Source organism: Vulpes vulpes, chromosome 11, assembly GCF_048418805.1.
Source record: "Vulpes vulpes isolate BD-2025 chromosome 11, VulVul3, whole genome shotgun sequence".
Classification (NCBI taxonomy): Eukaryota; Metazoa; Chordata; class Mammalia; order Carnivora; family Canidae; genus Vulpes; species Vulpes vulpes.
Window position 1 is genome coordinate 55345712 of NC_132790.1, and position 19015 is coordinate 55364726.

The 19015-nt window shown below is 36.8% G+C and overlaps 1 long non-coding RNA gene across 1 annotated transcript in view; it reads left to right on the forward strand.

Annotated features, from left to right (window-relative positions):
* Positions 1-19015, forward strand: part of LOC140594433 (uncharacterized) — a 431755-nt gene that overhangs the window by 169416 nt on the left and 243324 nt on the right. Inside the window, exon 2 of the long non-coding RNA XR_011995215.1 lies at positions 16399-16470. This is a non-coding gene — a long non-coding RNA (uncharacterized lncRNA). The remainder of the gene's footprint in view (positions 1-16398; positions 16471-19015) is intronic.

Below are 19015 nucleotides of genomic sequence, written 5' to 3' on the forward strand. Positions count from 1 at the left end.
TTTGATCATCTATTATATAAAACAGTGAACACTGATGACCCTCACAGAAAGTAGATCTAGGAGTCTGGTAGCTATTGTAGTAATATTCTTAGAGCTCAAAGAAAAGTGAAGATATTCAAACTTTGTAAGAAGAGATAAGCTAGGTGAGGAAGAGACACAAGGTATTAATTATACTTGTAATAAGACTTAACAGAAAGAACAAAGCAGAGTGTAAAAGCAAAAATAAGGAAAAGGATAGAAGTACATTTCCCTAAGATTGAAAACAAAACAAAACAAAAAAAATTCCACCAAAAACATAAGAAATAAAATATTCACTAAGGACCAGACTAGATGAATGAATAGAGATATTAGATTCACAATCTAATGTTTTTGTTAAACTCCATTTTCAGATACAGTCTAATGATATATTGAATTTTTAGGAATAAAGAAAAAATCCAGTAGGGGTCCAGGCAGGGAGAAAAAGAAAACAATTGTATTTATTCAACAAGTATTTGTCAAGTCCCATGATGTGTTATTGTTCTGAATTTGTTGTCCTGTCTATAAGAGGATTAATACATTCCTGCTTGTTCTATGCGACCTGACATGCCTGCCTATGGGAGGAGCATGCCTCCCTTTTGAAGTCAGCCTTGGCCATGTAACTTCCTTTGGGTAATGGAATATAAGTTGAGGTGTTATGTGCTGCACTTGAGTAGAAGATTTAAAAGCAAGATTTATATGTAGTTCTGCCATTGTCCTTTCCCTTCTGTGAGGAAAAAATATCCAGAGAGGATCTGCTCTATCAACTTGGATTGTGGGATAAAAAAGATGTAAAGAGAGCTATAGCTATAAGTGGAGCCTCAGCCTGCCTGCAGCTGACACATAATGTGATTGAGAAATAGACTGTCATTGTTTGGAACTATTAGACTTATCTGTTACAGCAGCATAACTAAACAAAAGCTGACTAATGAAAGTGCCTATGACATTCCAGTTACTCTGCTTTGTGCTTGAAAGTTAGCCAATATAGATCCTTGCCCTCATGGAACTTATAGTCTAGTAAGACATCCTCTGAAACTTTAGATACCCAAAGATAATGGATCAATATTTATTGGGTTTTAAGACAAAGGCAAAACAAGTATATTATCAAATATGTAATAACTAAGATAACATTGCATTCATATGTTCTTATGGAAAAATTACTTGGAGACATTAATAGGACAACTGAAATATGAATTAAATGTGCTCTAAAGAATGAAGAAATTTGGTTTAAATAGGACTAGTGAAAAGCATTGAAAACATAGGGGCAACTCAGTTCACTCATTCATTCAATAAATATTTATTAAATGCAGGTAACATTTTCCTAAAAAATTCAAGAAAATCAGCTACAAAGTTATTAGAACTAATAAAGGAGTTTCCTACAGTGGCCAGTTACAAAAATATACATAAAATACATCATCAACTTTTTTGGTATACTTCTGAATACAGTTAGGAACAAGATATCTGGCATCAAAGTAACAAAATTATATAATACCCAGGAATGCAGTTAACAAGAAATGTGATACAAAGAAAACTTCACTGAGGTGTATAAAATGAATGAGAAGATTTAGTACTAAGGAGATATTCATTTTCCCCAAATTAACTTATACATTTAATGTAAGGAAGAAATTGAAGTTCAGAGATGCCAAATAACTTGCCAGAGGCAGCAGTGCCAGCAGAAGGGAAATCAGAATGTAAAACTTAGTCTCTCAAACTGTGTTCCCCTTATGATTTTATATAGAAGCAAACTACTAAGAAGCAAAACATGTATAGTTTTGACTAAATATAACTTTGGACAGTCAAATTCTATGAGGATAGCTGGTGTATGTGTCCTGGCTATGTAGGAGAATCATTAGCACAATTCAGGCTTTCCAAGTGGTTTCTTCTCCATCAGTGGCTTCTCCTGCTGATAATCCTAAGTTTATCCATCCACACCATTTAGGTGTTGGTAGCACCGCTAAATAAATGCATAAATAAAAGGACCCTTAATCAAAGTTTCAAGCAGTACCCTGACTGGATCTCCAGACTTGAATGCCTTCCACTAGGTCCCAGGGCAACCACTACTTCCTTGAGGGATGTTGCTGATTTTTTGCCCTTGTTCCTGGCATTGCTTTTATTATACAGCTTCAGCAACCCCACCCTCCCTCTTCTATGGTTGGCTCTTGATCTTGTAGGATAATCTTGTCTTAATTCACATGCTTATTTAGCCTCACTCTTTGCATTGTCCCCAGTATTTATGTGACCTTGGTTACTTTTAGGCCCAAAAGATGAGAGATCTTGATGCCTGGCGTTCTAAATATATTTTGTACATCTCAAACTGGAGAGTTTAGTTTTCACTGGCTTAATCTTGACTTGAATATAGCTCTCCCCTCACTAAATGTGGAGGCTGAGTTAAAAGAATATGTAAGTAATATCTTTCTCTCTCCCCTTCTACAATAATTTTTAATTAGACACATTTCCTCACTTCCCTTGCTTCTAGGTTTGTGTATGTAATTAAGATCTGGACAATGGGTTGTGTGCCATTTCTGAGATATGTCATTGAAGTGAGGGGTATATTCCCCTTTCTTTCTTCTTCTATGCTGCTGCTTAGAGTATGGATTTAATGATAAGCCATCTTTTATTATGTGAACTAAACATCCTAGGAATGCGGGAGCAATAAGATAGTAGGAGCCTGGGTCACCGATGGATTTGCAAAAACAGAAATTTCTTACCAGCTTGGGCTTTTATATAAAAGAAAAATAAACTGTTTAGTTTAAGCCTCTGTTATTTTTGTTGCCACATGTAGGCACATTTGTATGTAAACATAACCTCTCTTTCATGTGCATTATGCAGACCTAGCTCATTCACCCCCCAACACTAAGATTCTTCCCCTTCTGGAATACTGCCTTGAAGTATATGTTTGGTTTACTTGATATTCTTGGTTTGGAGAGCTAGCACCTCAGTTTCCATCCATCCGTTCTTCACTGACATGTCTAGTCTGCATTTCCAAGATGAGCATGTACAGGAGATGCTTCCTTATCTCTCTGGGACTTGTGCTACAGGAGTATCTTCCCTCTCCTACACTGTATGTGCACCCTCTTTCTTCCTATTGCTGTAGCTTTGTGTCTACCACACTGCCTGACTTATAACAGACACTCAAGAAATGTGTGCTGATGTATGAACACCATAGAGGACAAATAAGCAAAACTTGTAATTATGACTCCCATCTCTTTTCTTCATGTTATACTGGTCCACAGAAACTTGCATGGGAGTATAGTCCTCTGGGGTCAGGGCAAGTGTCACTGCTACTTGTTGGGTGGCTTGAAAAACCCTCAGTGTTGTAACTAATGATGGAGGAAGTGTCAGAATTCATCTTTGGACAAGAGAAGAAAAGCAGCAACAGCCACATTCTGACCAGTTAGCATTGGGCTCAATAAATGAGCTTTTTATTATGGCTTCATTAACATAGAATCTAGTCTTATGATTAGTAAATCACTCTCTGTATAATCTCATGCCATGCTGAATCCAATACAGTGTGTCCCACACTGAATAATAATAATTGAGTTAGTTCTAAATTTTGAGACCATTTAGAACATATGGTTTATTCATGAAGCAACATAACCAAAGCTTACTTAATAATTAAAAGCAGGCATCTGTATTTCAAATAAAAATTTAGCTATTTTTAAGTATATCTAGATCAATGATTTCTCACTGGGTGAAACCCTAAATCTTTAGAAGCACTTAGAATACTATTCCCTATAATATCTACCAAATCTAGTTAAATGTAAAAGCCCAAGTCTCAGTCACTTTTGGACACAACTTAGGCACTAAAATTTGTGTTTACATAATTTCTGAGTTAAAAGATCCATGGCTTTAATCAGATTTTAGAAGTTACTGAGTCACTGACTTAAGATAGTTTAGCAGCCCTTGTGGTGTTTACCAGAGCCATAGATGTGAACAGAGCCTCCCTGCTGCCCTACCAGAGCTCATTGTCTGAGAAGAGGTCCCAGAAATTATAAAACTGAAATTTGGAGTCAGATGATTTGGGCTTAATGACTTCTGAAGTTAGTCATTTGCATGGACAAGTCCTACCAAGAGAGAATTGAACCAAAAAAGTGAGGTCCAAGGAAGAAGGAGTTCAAACCCTCATCGTTTTTCACTGGGTGTATGTGGACACTTTCTAACTGCTTCTATGCCTTTAGTCTCCTCCCTTACTGTTCATACTCTGCAGTCTTTTCAGAGTGAACATTTCAAAAGGCAACACTGAAAATGTTCCTGGGGTTTATAATTTGATTTTCTCTGCCTTTGTCAGGTGCTTGTACCCTGTGGTCAAGGCTGGCTGTATTTTGCCTTTCAAACTCTTGAGCATGGTCTTGAGTGCCCTTCTGCCCTTGCCTGCCTGAGAAATTCATTCATCCTTCAACTTCCTGCCCAGTTCCTATCTTCCTTGGATGCATTTCAGAATGCCCACAGATAGATATAGGATGCATCAGTGTGGATCCCACAGTGCCTTGTACAAATCTTAATTAGAGCTGTAATCAGATTTCTGTTATGGTTCATTCTGTCTCCCTTGGATTCTATGACTGTTTTCTGTTCATCATTGTATCTTCAGCACATGAATGCATGGAAAGATCACTGGATAGGGAACTACAGCTAAGTTATTTTGATTTTATTAAATCAGGATTTGTGGAACTTTTGTGGATTGACTATATGGAGCTCCAGAAGGGATGGGGCACATTTAAGCCTTTCTACTTTTCCCCAGGTACAATTGCTGTGCTTGAAACATCATAGATATCTAAAAAGAGCATGATTCTTTGTCAGAATTGATGGAAGACATAAAGTTGCAGGAAGGTTCTTTAACTACTAAAGACAAAAGTGGTTTTAAATACTTCTGTTATTCTGAAACTTTAATTTTCTTAGTTAAATCACTATTTTGATTATGTACAATACATAGCAGTTTGTTACAGTATGTCTACAAGGCTTTATCGACATTCTTTTGTCCATTCTTCATAATTTGAAGTGATGCTTCGTTATGTCTTGAAAAATGGTCTATATTTCAGAGGTTTTTTTTCTTATTCAGTTTTCTTTCATTAATTCTCTTATTCAGAAATGATAAGGGCCTATGCTCCCTTGAGAGAAATTTTAAGTCTAGGACTTTGAGTTTAACATGGCATAGGAAGGAGTCACAATGGTAATTCATATTTTTTCCTAAGTATTTTCTCCTACCCTCTTTCATTATCATAATGAATAATATGCATAGGCTGTGGAGCAGTATCCACCAATCTGCGGCAAAATGAGAAAACAATTGTCATTTATTCTGAAGGTGCTTATACTTAATTGAGGAACTGCTAGCAAATTTTAAGCAAGGGAATGAGAAAAATCAGAGTTACATTTTTGGAAAGGTTATCTGGCAGTGCTGTTCAGGTGGAATCCCATCAGGCCTAGAGTCTGTTATGCCTCCACAACCTGGCCCAGGTCTTGCTCTGGCCTACGGGCCACGACTACAATCCCTATCTTCTCTCTTCATTTAGTGAACAGTTAGACATTTCCCCACACATGTCATACTCTCTCTTCCTGGAGTACCTTTTTCTGTACTTGGCAATCATCTGTCAGGTTTATTTCACCTCTTGGGGGAGCCCCACCCCCAGGCTTCCCCAGACTGGACAATGCCCACTATGAGGGTGATTGCTTTCCGCTCTTCTATCACACTGTGTCATAGACATCTCTTGCTGACTCTTCTTGTGGGACTGTAGCCCGGCTGATGCCAGGAGATTCATTCACATGGCCAGCTCTGTGCCCTCTCATGGTAGATTCCATAAGTGAACTAAAAAAATGAATGTGTTGAGATTCCAGGTAAGACAGCAGGGTGGATGCTAGAGAATCCAGACTTGGATTCAGACTTGACTTTAGAGACAATGGGAATGTATGCATTGGAGGCTGCCCGATTTTTCAGAGGTAGAGTCATGATAGACACCCCTGACTGGATGTCATGCACAATGCAGAAAAGAACAAAAGTACCAGAAGTTCTGGCCTGCTTCAGAAGACTGCATTTGTTAGGAGTTGAAATATGGGGGAAGAAATAACTTTAGAGTGGCATTATAGAAGTGGAATTTAATAAAGTAAATAGTCCTGCAACCATTTTAAGATAGGTTTGATTTCTTTTTATCTGAAGCTTCTTTCTTCTGTTGAACCTAAATTTTCAATGTGTAATTTAAACCCAGCTTGATACAAAATTTTCTTCTTTTCTTATTTTAGACTTCTGAATAAATATGTTTGCTTTAAAGGGAGAAATAAAAATTTAAAAGAGTAAACAGTTGAAAAATTAAAATATGAATAATTTACATGCTGACTGTCAGTTATTTTGTTGATTGCTAAATTATGTGTTTATCAAATGCTATGTTTAAATATATCCTTCAGTGTTGCTAAGGGAAACATACTTTCTTAACTGACTTGTGTGTAGAGACTTTATTTTTGTTTATATTGTTCCCACTTTATTTTTTATTTTTTGAAAGAATAATTGTTATTTTTAATAAACATAAAAGTTCATTTTTTAAAATAAAAATGCAGTAAAATGGAGCATGCACAAAGGAAAAAATAATGACCCGAAACCCCATTACCAAGAACAACTGTTTTTGACACTTGGCAAACATAATTTCAGATATCCTTTTATAGATGGATAGATAGATAGATAGATAGATAGAGAGATAGATACAGAGATGGAGAAAGAGAGAGAGAAAGACAGAAATAAAAGATTAGGTTCATAGAACACATGCTATTTTTACTGACAATATTAAACGTAATCCTTCTCTAATATAGTAGAGATAAATTCACAGTGAAATTAAAGGAGGCAGTTATCTTTTAATTCTCAAGTTGCTTAGACTAAGTTTTATATATAAATGAATACAGTGCCAACTATTAGTCCTTGTTTTACTCTCTTCTCCTTTGGTTTTGTGTATATCGATAGCTGTCTTTGCTACCAGAAATTCATCCTATAATAATTTTTGTAAGAGAGGCTCACAGGCCCTGGATTTTCTAAGTTATTATGTACTAAAGAATGTCTATTTATTGCTTTTATACTTTCTATTTGAAGGTATGCTTGTGGAGTATTTTTCTCTCAGAACATTTGAACTACTTGTCTACAGTTTTCTCACTTTGTATTGCTTTGGCTAAATCTGAAATCAACTCTTGTTTTTTTGTTGTTGTTTTCCTGCTGCAATGCTGGTTTGATATTTCCATTTTAACCATTGTATTTTGAGCTACAACTCACACATAGAAAATTCCAGAATACACAAAAGTAGCTCTAATACATCCCTTACCTGGATCAAGAAATAGAACATAGCCAGCGCTTTCCATTGTCTTCTCTGTATTTGCAAAATTCTTACATGAAAAGTGGCTTGTCATGGAAGGCTTACCTCCATGTATTTTTTTTACTTTTCTCAGATCTTGTGATAGTAATTCTTTTTCTTTTCCTTTTTTTTTTTAGATTTTATTTATTTATTCATGAGAGACACACAGAGAGAGGCAGATACATAGGCAGAGGGAGAAGCAGGCTCCCTGTGGAGAGCCTATTTCGCTTTATTGTACTCAACAGTACATAAATGAATTCTATCCATGTTGCCATTATGTGGTAGTTTATGTAGTATGGATAGAGCATGATACTCCTCTGCATATTACAATTTATTAACTTCTGTTTGATGGATTGAGAAGTGTTTCTAGTTGGGGCGATTGTGAATGATGGTGCTGTCATAAACATTCTAGTACATGTCTTTTAGTGAACATGTTTATATATTTATTTGGTATACTTTCCTATGAGTGGGATTACTGGGTCATAGAATAGACATGTGTGCAACTTTACAGCTATTGTGAAGCAGTTTTCCGAAGTGGTTACACCTACAAGCAGCATATGCTATGAAAGTTCCAGTTTTCCCACAATGTTATCTTTATTTGGTGATAGTTCTGTTTTTCATTTTAGCCATGTTAGTGAATGGGTTTTTAACTAATTTTATTAATTTATTTCCAGTTTCTAAGGGTTTTAAGTCTGGATTTCTAAGGGCTTTAAGTCTGTATCCCTTAGTACAAGACCTCTTTTTTTCCTGGACCTTGGTACCCCATCCTGAATGTTGAAATAGTAGCAAACACATTTCAAGTGGCATATTTCCCCTTTTCACTATACATCTAAAATTCTCTTTATATGTTTCTCTAATAGCATGTGTGCATGTGTGTGTCATTAAGGATCATGATGCAACTTCCCTTCCAAGGAAACTCAACCTTTAGTTTCTGACTTCTTTCTCAAGACAACATGGGGAAGATGGTAAGCAACCCTGCAGGTGACACAGAACACAGAGCATTTTGTTGGATCATTCTAGAAACACTGATTACTCAGTATCATTAAACAAACTTTAAGTGTGCTATTTTCTTTGATTCAAATTTGACCTAAAAAAATTGCTGGCAAGAGCAGAGTGTCAATGTTAGAGTTTGAATTCACACTATTGCAAATGCCTCCCATTTTCTTTCTGTGCCTTTTATAACAGCATTTTGATTTCCTGAATACTGAGGTGCATAGGGCTATGTGTAGTATCATTTTATACCTTCTGGTTAACCCTCACAGAAGAGCTGTGTATACAAAATACAACTAAGCTATAGAGAGAGCCCATTTGAGGCTCCAAAGAACTGTGTAATGATTATCCTACAGATCCTTCTCAAACGGAAAGAATGCCTCCCAAAGGCAAGCAATCAATCTTCTCCTTGGCACTTCCGGAAGCCCTGGGGTTGCACAATGTCAGGAGATTGTTGTTTGATTGTTTCTTGGCTGAAAATGACTCTGGCTATTTATATTTTCCTGCATTCACGTTACTTTCAATGCTCACTCATTGCTATATTGCTACTGACATAGTAACAATAAAGAAGAGTCTACTAAGTTTTTTCTTTTTTTCCCCTAAGTAGCAAAATTTATACAGTGATCTCTTTCATGCCTGAAACAAGGAATATTAGTGACTATAGTGACTCAAGATTTCATTCATGGAGGTTCCCTTCCAGAGGTAATTTTGAGTGATGGACTCTAACAATGGGGAGGGCCCAGATCATAAATGCTCACTATCTTGGCCTCTGTATGAAGGAAATGTTTCATCCTTCAAGACCAGAGGGGTGGTAAAACTTTTTATTAGCTATTTTAGTTACCTGAATGCTAGTTCACTTTTATTTGACCTACCTATGTTGCTCCATCTTGGTCCCTTAGCCAACATGAAGAAATGGGCTACATGGAGAAATTGATGGGTTCATTGTAGGTGTGCACATTGGTAGTGTCCTACTGCAGGGACATTGATGTTGAAGTATTTGAATCCTCTGACTGATTTAGGAATGTTTTCCTGAAGTTTCTATGCTAAATACCCATATGAAAAATTTTTACAAGTCTTAAGGACCTGAACCAGCAGTCTCTCTTGACATTCCTCAGAGGTGGGGATGGAGGTGCTATTGGCCCCTTTGGCCTGGTCCTCTAATGAACCAGAGGTGGCAGAATGGATGAGAGAAAAGGCTATGTCTATTTCCTATGGGGACCCAGCTTTCTCATGCGATGTCTGTGTGTCATATTTACCCCCCTCATGTATTTTTAAAGATGCACTTATTTATTTGAGAGGAGAGAGAGAGGGACAGAGAGCACCTGCAAGCAGAGGGGGGTGGGTAGAGGGAGACAAACAGACTCCCTGCTGAGAAAGGACCCTGACATGGGGCTCCATGATCCTGAGATCATGACTTGAGTCGGATGCTTAACCAACTGAGCCACTCAGGTGCCCCTCAAACTGACCTCCATGTTTCAAAGCTGAGACAAAGCTACATGTCAGGATTGTCCAGGAGCTGGGGTACAAGGAAGCAAGGAAGGCTTTGTCTAGCTCTGAGTGGGCTCTGTGTGACTTCAGAAGAGGGATGAGAATACAAACACATGCAGCTAATTAGGCTTTGTGTGAAACATTTGGCTGTGTCATTGTCTGCACTTTTAATATATGGAGTTGCTACTCATGACCTCGCTGGAGAAAGCACAAAAGAGAGTGTCTCTTTGGCTACTTTCCTGGAAAAGCACAAGCCCTTCTTTCTCCAAGGCCTGTTAACCAGGCAGCATTAGGGAACACACATGTGACTTCCCATTCCTTTCTATTTTGTGAATGTGGGTGTAGGGGAGCCATAAAAATCTGCTGAGGGAGAAAGTAATACATCTAAACCTCTTTAATGGGTTGGTTTTATTGTGCTTTGATGAGACCTGCATTGAACACCTGTGCCTCATTCAGTCTTTGTTTATCATATTTCTTAGTTTTCATATTGACTGCATTGTGTATATAATAAACAATTAAGAAAAAAGAGACTGGTATGTAAAATAGTTCTTGATAAAGTATATTGGGGACCTTTTGGAGCTGGGCCATAGTAGGATGATAACGCCCTCCGGCTGCCAAGAACATGAAGCAGGTGAGATGGACCAGGGCCAGTGTAGGTCCTCCCTTAGATTGCCAGGTCACCTGTCAAGAAGTTCACAGTGTACTCCAGGGGAGCAATTGCCCTCGGGAGGCCACAGGTGTGTGAGGATGGCTCTTTATTCATGATGCTCTCTCCCTAGATGCCCATTTCCATCTGAAATGTATTGAAGCATTTTTTCTTCCTGATACCCATGACTACAGGCTGATTGAGCAGGTGAGCCCAACTTACAGACCATAAAAAGCAGAAGAGAGGATGCCTAAGAAATGCAAATACTTTCTAATGAGGGCAGTGGATTAAAGTCACTTTCAAAAACCTGTTTGAATATCCCAAGGCTGTATTAAAATGTCATCCTTTAAAAGAGACATATTTTTAAACTTTGCTGGAGAAAAAAAATCATAGTTCTTTTGGATCTATTTTTGAATAAATGAGTAAAGAGCAAGTGTGTTCTAGCTTCTAATCTCTCTACGGTTATGGGTAACTGGCCTCCTCTCAGGAAGGGGGGAAAATTCCTCCATGGAATAGTGAATTCCCAAACAACATGTTTCAGTAACACATTCCAGAGAAGCAGATTTTGCCTCTTCTCTTTGGTAGGCCATGATCTTTGCCACTTTTGCTAAAAACAGAAGATTGATCCAGCCCAGTCATAAGGTGCAGGCAGTGGGCCAAGACCCTCTTGGGTCTCCACCTCTGATGAATTAGGTACTCACTTGGAACAGGTGAGAGGAATACTTGGAGGGGAGGGTAATACGGGGCTCAGGCAGTCCAGAGAGGTAACCAGCATGAGCCTCTAAATGTAAGCTAATTATTCTGAGATTCTGAAAGGAGTTGATAGAAATATCACAGCACTGCTATAAATTTGATTATTCAAAGACTCAGGCAAGCTGTAATTGTTTCCTCAGATACTACCATAGAGACTGATATAGACAAGGATATAAAGCAATATTCTGCAGTTCCTGGAAGAGGTACCCTGTCATTAAGTCCCAATTTCATCCTTTTATTTAAATTAGCTTTCACCTGTCCTCCTGAATCTTTTGAGCTTGTCTCCCAATGCTGCCCAGATGTCTCTGCCATCAGAGGAAATATGACAGTGCACCATGTTTTATGGTTTCTGGCTACAGCTGCTATGTGGGGCTGCAATTTTGAGATCCAGTTCAGTTTTTTTTACTGGACTTTGTTAGTCTGTTGTGGTCATCTTTTGGTCTCTTCAGCTTCAGATGCACACGTTACATGCATGCACACATATACACACATATACACAACTGCACACATACATGTATGTGCATTCCCATTCTCATTTTAATTGGCATTTCCCACATTTAAAAATTGTCTTGCAAGATAAGAAAGGAAAGAGATAGTTAGGAACATTAGACCTACTTGTTATGTAAATGAGAAAAACACTAGAATAACATGAAATCCAGCTAACATGCATTTATCAGTAGGCACCCCTAAACAAAATTAAAGAATAAAGCTTGCATACCTGTCAGAATAGCTAACATAAAAAAGATAAGAAACAACAAGTATTGGTGAGGTTGTGGAGAAAAAGGAACTCCTGTGCAGTGTGGGTGGGAATGTAAATTGGTGCAGCCACTGTGGAAGACAGTATGAAAGTTCCTCAAAAAATTAATAGAAATACCCTATGATTCAGTACTTCCACTACTGAGTATTTACTCAAAGAAAATGGAAACACTAATTAGAAAAGATACATACACCTCTATGTTTATTTACAATAGCCAAGACATGGAAGCAAGTGAAGTGCCTGCCAATGAATGAATGAAGATGTGATATCTATTTATCTATCTATCATCTATCTATCTATCTATCTATCTATCTATCTATCTATCTATCTATCATCTATCAATAGAGAGAGGGGGAGAGAGAGAGAATGGAATATTGCTCAGATATAAAAAATAATGAAATCTTGTCATTTTCTACAACATAGGTGGACCTAGAGGGTATTATGCTAAGTGAAATAAGTCAGAGAAAGACATAATACCATACAATTTCACTTATAAGTGGAACCTATAAAGCAAACAAACAGAAACAGACTCAAAAATACAGAAAACAAACTGGTGGTTGCCTGAATGGAGGGTGGGGAGATGAGCAAAATAGGTGAAGAGGATTAAGAGTTACAAACTTCCAGTTATAAAATAAATAAACCACAGAGAGGGAAAGTACAGCATAGGAAATGTCATCAAGAACACTGTAATAAAGTTGTATGGTGACAGATTGTAACTATACTTTTCATGGTGAGCATTGTGTGATGTATAGAATTGTCAAACCACTATGTCCTATATCTGAAACTAATATTAAATTGCATGTCAACTATAATTCAATTAAAAACAAAACAAAACAAAAACTTGAAAATGAGGGGATGAAGGTGTACTTACATGTGATTTTAAACAGAAGAAATAAAAAAAAAATAAATAAAAAAATTAAAAAAAATAAACAGAAGAAATTAGGGTTGATGCCAAGAGAAGTAAAATTACATGAAAATATTAAATGTGCAAAAGGGAACAGTTTAAATTGCTAATGGTAAAATACAAAGAAAAATATAATCAAAATTTTAGGTATCAAATTACAAAAATGTACAAATTAAAAAACAGGGAAAAACTCAAGTAGCAGGAAGCAATATTTTAAATATTAAGTAGGTAACAGAATGTAGAGAAATCAATAATATCCTTAGACTTTATTTATGGTTGTATGTGGAATTGTGTCCTATCCAAGGAAAAGTGAATGAAAATATGAATAGAAATAAATATGTATGAAAATAATATAAATTGGGCAGCCTGGGTGGCTCAGCTGTTTAGCGCCGCTTTCAGCCCAGGGCCTGCTCCTGGAGACCTGGGATCAAGTCCCATGTCGGGCTCCCTGCATGGAGCCTGCTTCTCCCTCTGCCTGTGTCTCTGCCTCTCTCTCTCTCTGTGTCTCTCATGAATAAATAAATAAAATCTTAAAAAAATATATAAATGATAAACACTGGAGATCTCTTTCTTCTTTCTTTCTTTCTTTCTTTCTTTCTTTCTTTCTTTCTTTCTTTCTTTCTTTCTTTCTTCTTTCTTTTCTTCCGTTTGAATTAAAGCCAATAAAAGAGACAAAACTTTCAGAAAGGTGACTAGAGAAATAAAAAGAAATAGCTATAAACTTTATTAAGAATGATCAAGGGAGTGTAATTAAATAGTTATTTATATATGCTTATATACAAATATCAGAAAAAGTAGAACTCAATATCAATACATGCCAATACAGATACATACGTGGATGAAAAAATAATTTTATGGGGCAATATAAAAAACAACTGAGTGTAGGAGAAATATGGAAAACTGAATAGAACCTGAAAGAAATTATGAAAAACATCTAAAAATAACCTCTGGAAAGATGTCAGACCCATATGGTTTGAGGAATGAGTTCTTTCAAACCATTTTAGAACACGCAATTTTTGTGCCATCTGAAATATTTAAGCACAAAAAGGCAAGTTCCCATTCTTTTACTTATAACTAGCATAACTGTAGAGAACTGCAGACCAATCTTTCTTAGAAATTTAAAATTCTAAATGCATGATGGCTGCAAGAAATCAAGTATAATAAAGAAATTATGTACTATGAATAAGTAGGTTTTAGTCCAGGAATTTGATGATGGCTCATTGATAAAAATATGTATTATGATAACCCATTATGTCAGTAACAGAAAAAGGAATGACTATTCCTGATGTAAAGTTATAGTAAAATAGGACTTGAAGAATAGCTCTTGTATGTAATGAAAACATATGTGACTGAAACATGTGCATTATGCTTAAAAGGCAAACATTAGAACCATTCTAGCTAAGACAAGCTAAGATTGTCTGCTCTCCCCATTATACCACAGCTGATCCTACATATATAATAAAGTGCTTTAAATCAACAGGATAAAGCATAGATATTTGTTAATATTATTGGGAAACTGAAAAATAAAAACACTTAGGAAAATGAAATTAAGGAGGATGCAAAGTCTTTTGTAAGCATAACAAGCAGACAAAGGATATCAAGGTAAAATAGATGAAACTATTAGCATACATGGGAAAAATAATCATATATTTATGATAGCTAGGAGTAAACAAGAACTTTACAACCATGATGGAAATAAGAATGGAAATTTTGTTTCTTAAATATTTTATTTACTTATTCATGAGAGACACACCGAGAGAGGCAGAGACATAGGCAGAAGGAGAAACAGGCCCTGCAGGGAACCTGATCTGGGACTCCATCCCAGGATCCCAGGATCACGACCTGAACTATAGGCAGACGCTCAACCACTGAGCCACCCAGGTTCCCTATAAAGGAAAATTTTGAAGGAAATGAAGTCACCTTAAATTAAAAGAAAAATGAAGACTGAATACATATTTGTGAACAAATAGGACAGGTGCAAGGTTAATATCTTTTAAGATATTTTAAATTTAAATTAATTTGAAGAGGTCTTACAAATCAATAAATAGATAAAAAATATCCTTAAAGAAACCAGGCAGCCACAGAAAATGAAACACAAGTTGTCAGGAAACAAAACGACATCTTATCATTAACCTTAGTGAAACGTTTGGTTTTGGAAAAGGTGACTGAGTGAATGGAAGATAATCAATTAAGGCAGTAGACAGAGTGGTAAATCAGATGCAGACTCTGGAATAGGACTATTTGAGTTAAAACACTTTCTAACTGCTAATTTCAGTCTACCTTTCCGTATCCAATGCCAACATTTATAAATCGTCAAGGGTGGCCTTTACACTCAATCACTGGTTGAAGTAAATGTGGAAGCCACACCCACCTGCAACTTATAGGAGTCCATCTAAGCATTATATCTGGCTGTTCCTCTATTTATCTGTATCTGTCACTCACCATTTTTATCTTTCTTTCTAATTATATTTTTATGTTTCTATGTTCAGGAAGCAGAGGTAGGTGGAGAGAAAGAGACAGAATTATGTTCAAAGATAGTGCAGTAGTTAAAACTTGTGCAATTTTAAGTCTACATTTTTACAAAGATAGTTAACCCAAAATATAAAACATCTACAATCAGATTGATAAAACTTAATTTAAAAAATGACAAATGGTGTGGTGGAGGCACTTTGTTAGCCAGTGTATTATTCATCCAGGCAATCAATACTCACTCCCACACTAGGTAAACCCCAAAATCTCAGTGGCTTAGCAAGATTAAACTTTATTTTTCACTCATGTCATAGCTAGATGTAGCCATGCCATCTGGAACATATGGCCTCTTAGGTTGCCATAGCAAGGGAAGAAAGTTATGTTGGAGGGTTGCTTTGGACATTTTAATGGCTTATATTATTTTTTGTCTCCATTCCTTTGGTTAGAACTTAGTCATATAGCCTAACTTCACTGCAAAGGAGATTGAAAAATGTAGAGAAGCCCATGAAGATCTGATGAGCATGATTTGTCCCTGCCTTTGATAGAGTATGGATAGGACCAAGGTCTTCAAGATGATAAGGTGCACTATGAACTTTTTAGGACCGTTATAGAGTTTCAGAGTTTGTTCCATTGCAGTAATATCTTTGCAGTAATACCTTTATCTGGGAGTTGGTTGGAGAGTATCAAACTCATTCCACCCTTTTCATAAAAAGTTGTCAATCTGGAATAATAATAATACCCAAAGTAGAGCTGCATTCTAGAACAGAGAATTAAAAAAAAAAAAAAAGATGTCTGCTTTCCTTCTTTTAAAAAAAATTACTTAAATTCTAGTTAGTTAACATATAGTGTAATATTGCCTCCAAAAAGCCAGATTTCCAATTTCTTACCTAAAGGTTAGTTGAACTAAGGAATATATGCAAAGGGGTATGCAAGAGTTCTTGAAAATTTTATAATTCTTGGATCAAGCAAGACAAATATACATGCTCTGTAGATTTTCTGTATTATTCCATCCTCTACCTGTTCATTACTTCTCTCTCTTTTCCTACCCCTCCAGACTGCTTTGAGAGGACTGCCCTCTGGTTTCATGGCTAAGGGATCCTAATGAAACCCATCACTGCATTTGCAGGTGAGTTACTAGCACGCTTTTGCTTAGTGGTTCGTATATGGCGCTCCAAGTGAGAAATTTCTTTCAATACTGAGTTTTAAGGAAAGCTTGAGTTATTTTGAAGGATACTCTGTTGTATTCATTTATTTATTTGTTTGTGTTAGTGCTTTCTCCTTTGCTTTGACAAGCAGGAAGCTCAGTTAAATTGTTGACCAGTACAATTAGGACTTTAAGGGTTGCAAATATGTACTGCACCACCCTCTCTCCTATGCTGATCTTTCATTTAGATTTATGTTTCTGAGTTCTGAATATTTGTTTCTATTTCTATTTAAGTATTGTGATATGTGTTTTAAATCACTTTAAATCCTATGCGCTAAATTTGTCCTGGGGAATTGGTCAGCACAGGAACTTCCAGGAATGATTATTGGAAGAAATTTTTGATATATGAAGTTGGGACACATTTGCTTCCAAGGCCAAACTTTACAGAAAAGTATCAATTTCTTGGGTGTTCTTGCATGCATATTTTATTAAAGAGCAGGCTTGGAAGGTAGGATGTTTATGGGAAGTAAAGAGAAATATGACAGCCAATTTAATAAGGAACAAAAATAAATTATAGAGAGTCCTTTTAGGATTCACAAAAGGTTTTTGCTTTCTTCTGTTCTAGAGGACATACCTCCTATCTCATTTATGCATTGCTTCACTAATGGGTGGGGAGATGAAGTACCTGGACTAGACTGTTAATATCTCTATAAAGATAATATTCCTGAGTGAATCAAATAGGATTTGCCCATTTCTCAGAATATTGAATGTGATAGAACAGTATTAGATTATAGACTATGATCTGGTTTCCAAGGCAACAGCATTCATTACTTTATTCTTTCCTAAGTCACCCAGTTTAACTGCCCTATCCCTTTTATCACACCTCCCCCTCATTAAACACTTACCAGATCCTTTTCTGTTGCTATGTAGGCAGTATAATAGCTTTCACAGCTCCGTGCTGAATGAAATAGGAAAACACACACAAAGTTTGGGAGTGTATGTGGGGAGAGAAATTTCAGCAGTATTTCAGGATCAAGGGATGTAAGTGGCAGGTATGTGTTCTATAGATATATATAGACATACACACACACGGGGCATCCCCTGGCACATTTTTGCACAGCAATATGCCCTATTTTGGCACCTAGAGCAGCCATGTGTGTCGATTTGATGGAGTCTGGGTTCTCCTGACAGTGTGACAGGCTATTAATCACATGTGACCAAAATAGCACACAGAAGAGGGCACTCCCCTTTCTTTCCTTCCCTGGGTGGGAATGGGTAATTTGCTGAAACTCCTTGTCTTTGCATCTGTTCTGGTTTCATTGTCTTTGTGCCATCCTTTATCCTTACCGGAGGACTTCTCATTTACAACTGTGTGTTGTCTTGGGCGAGTGAGGTCATGTGGACCAAGTCAGTGGAATAGAGACAGCTTAAAAAAATAGATACTTGTTTCACATTGACTTGTTTCCTCCTAAGACCCATTGAGAAAATCATGTGGCCTCATAATTAACATCATAATGGTTTTGTCTTACTTAGGAGAATAAAACAGGTAATATTTAAGTTTTAAAACATTTTTAATGGCTGGGTCATGCTGATAGTTAATACTTATCTTTGTATGGTTTACAGTTATATAATATTGACATACTTATCATGTTTTTACATGTTCTATTTTGAAGTGAGGTGATTGTGTACTCTTCTGTGGGAAATTTATAATATGAGACAGTGAGACTTTAGTGTCAGAGTCTGCTGTCACATGACATGCCTTGGACAGAAATGTATCCAGTTTTCTTGGGTATTCATCTGTGTCCAGATGGCCAACAAAGAAGAGTTGAACTTATTGTTCCCTCTAGCCCAAGGACATAAGATTATGTTGGCTTCACCAGTCCTTGTGCCTGAGGTTGGAGTACAGATATCTAGAAATGAGTCTGTAAGAGGGAGGTTATGGAAGCAGGGGGCAAGATCAAAGCCAGAAGAGCAGAGTTCAACCATATTCTTAAACAGGAGTCAGCAAACATTTTTTTTTTTAATAAAAGGCCAGATAGCCTTTGCAGGAAATACAGCTTGAGTTGCAACTATGCCGCTCTGTTGTTGCACAGTGGCAATCACAGATCATAGAGAAATGCATGGACATGGCTCTTCTCCAATAATTTACTTATAAAAATAGGCAGTTGTTCCTATTTGGCCCATGGGCCATAGTTTGCTGATCCCTATTTTTAAGAATGCCACCAATTAGATAGTAGTCACTATAATATGGGTTCAAACAAGGAGGATGTGTTGATCAACAAATGTTGCAAGAGGAAAAATAAGAAGAGATGGTAAAAATTGACAAGGCAGCTGGGTGGCTCAGCTGATTGAGCATCCGATTCTTGGTTTCAGCTCAGGTCATGATCTCAGTGTCCTGGGATCTAGCCCTGCATTGGAATCTGTGCTGGGCATAACGTTGGCTTGAGGATTTTCTCTCTCCTTTTCCTTCTGCCCCCATCCCTACCCCACCCTTTGTCTAAAATAAATAAATAAATCTTCAAGTAAA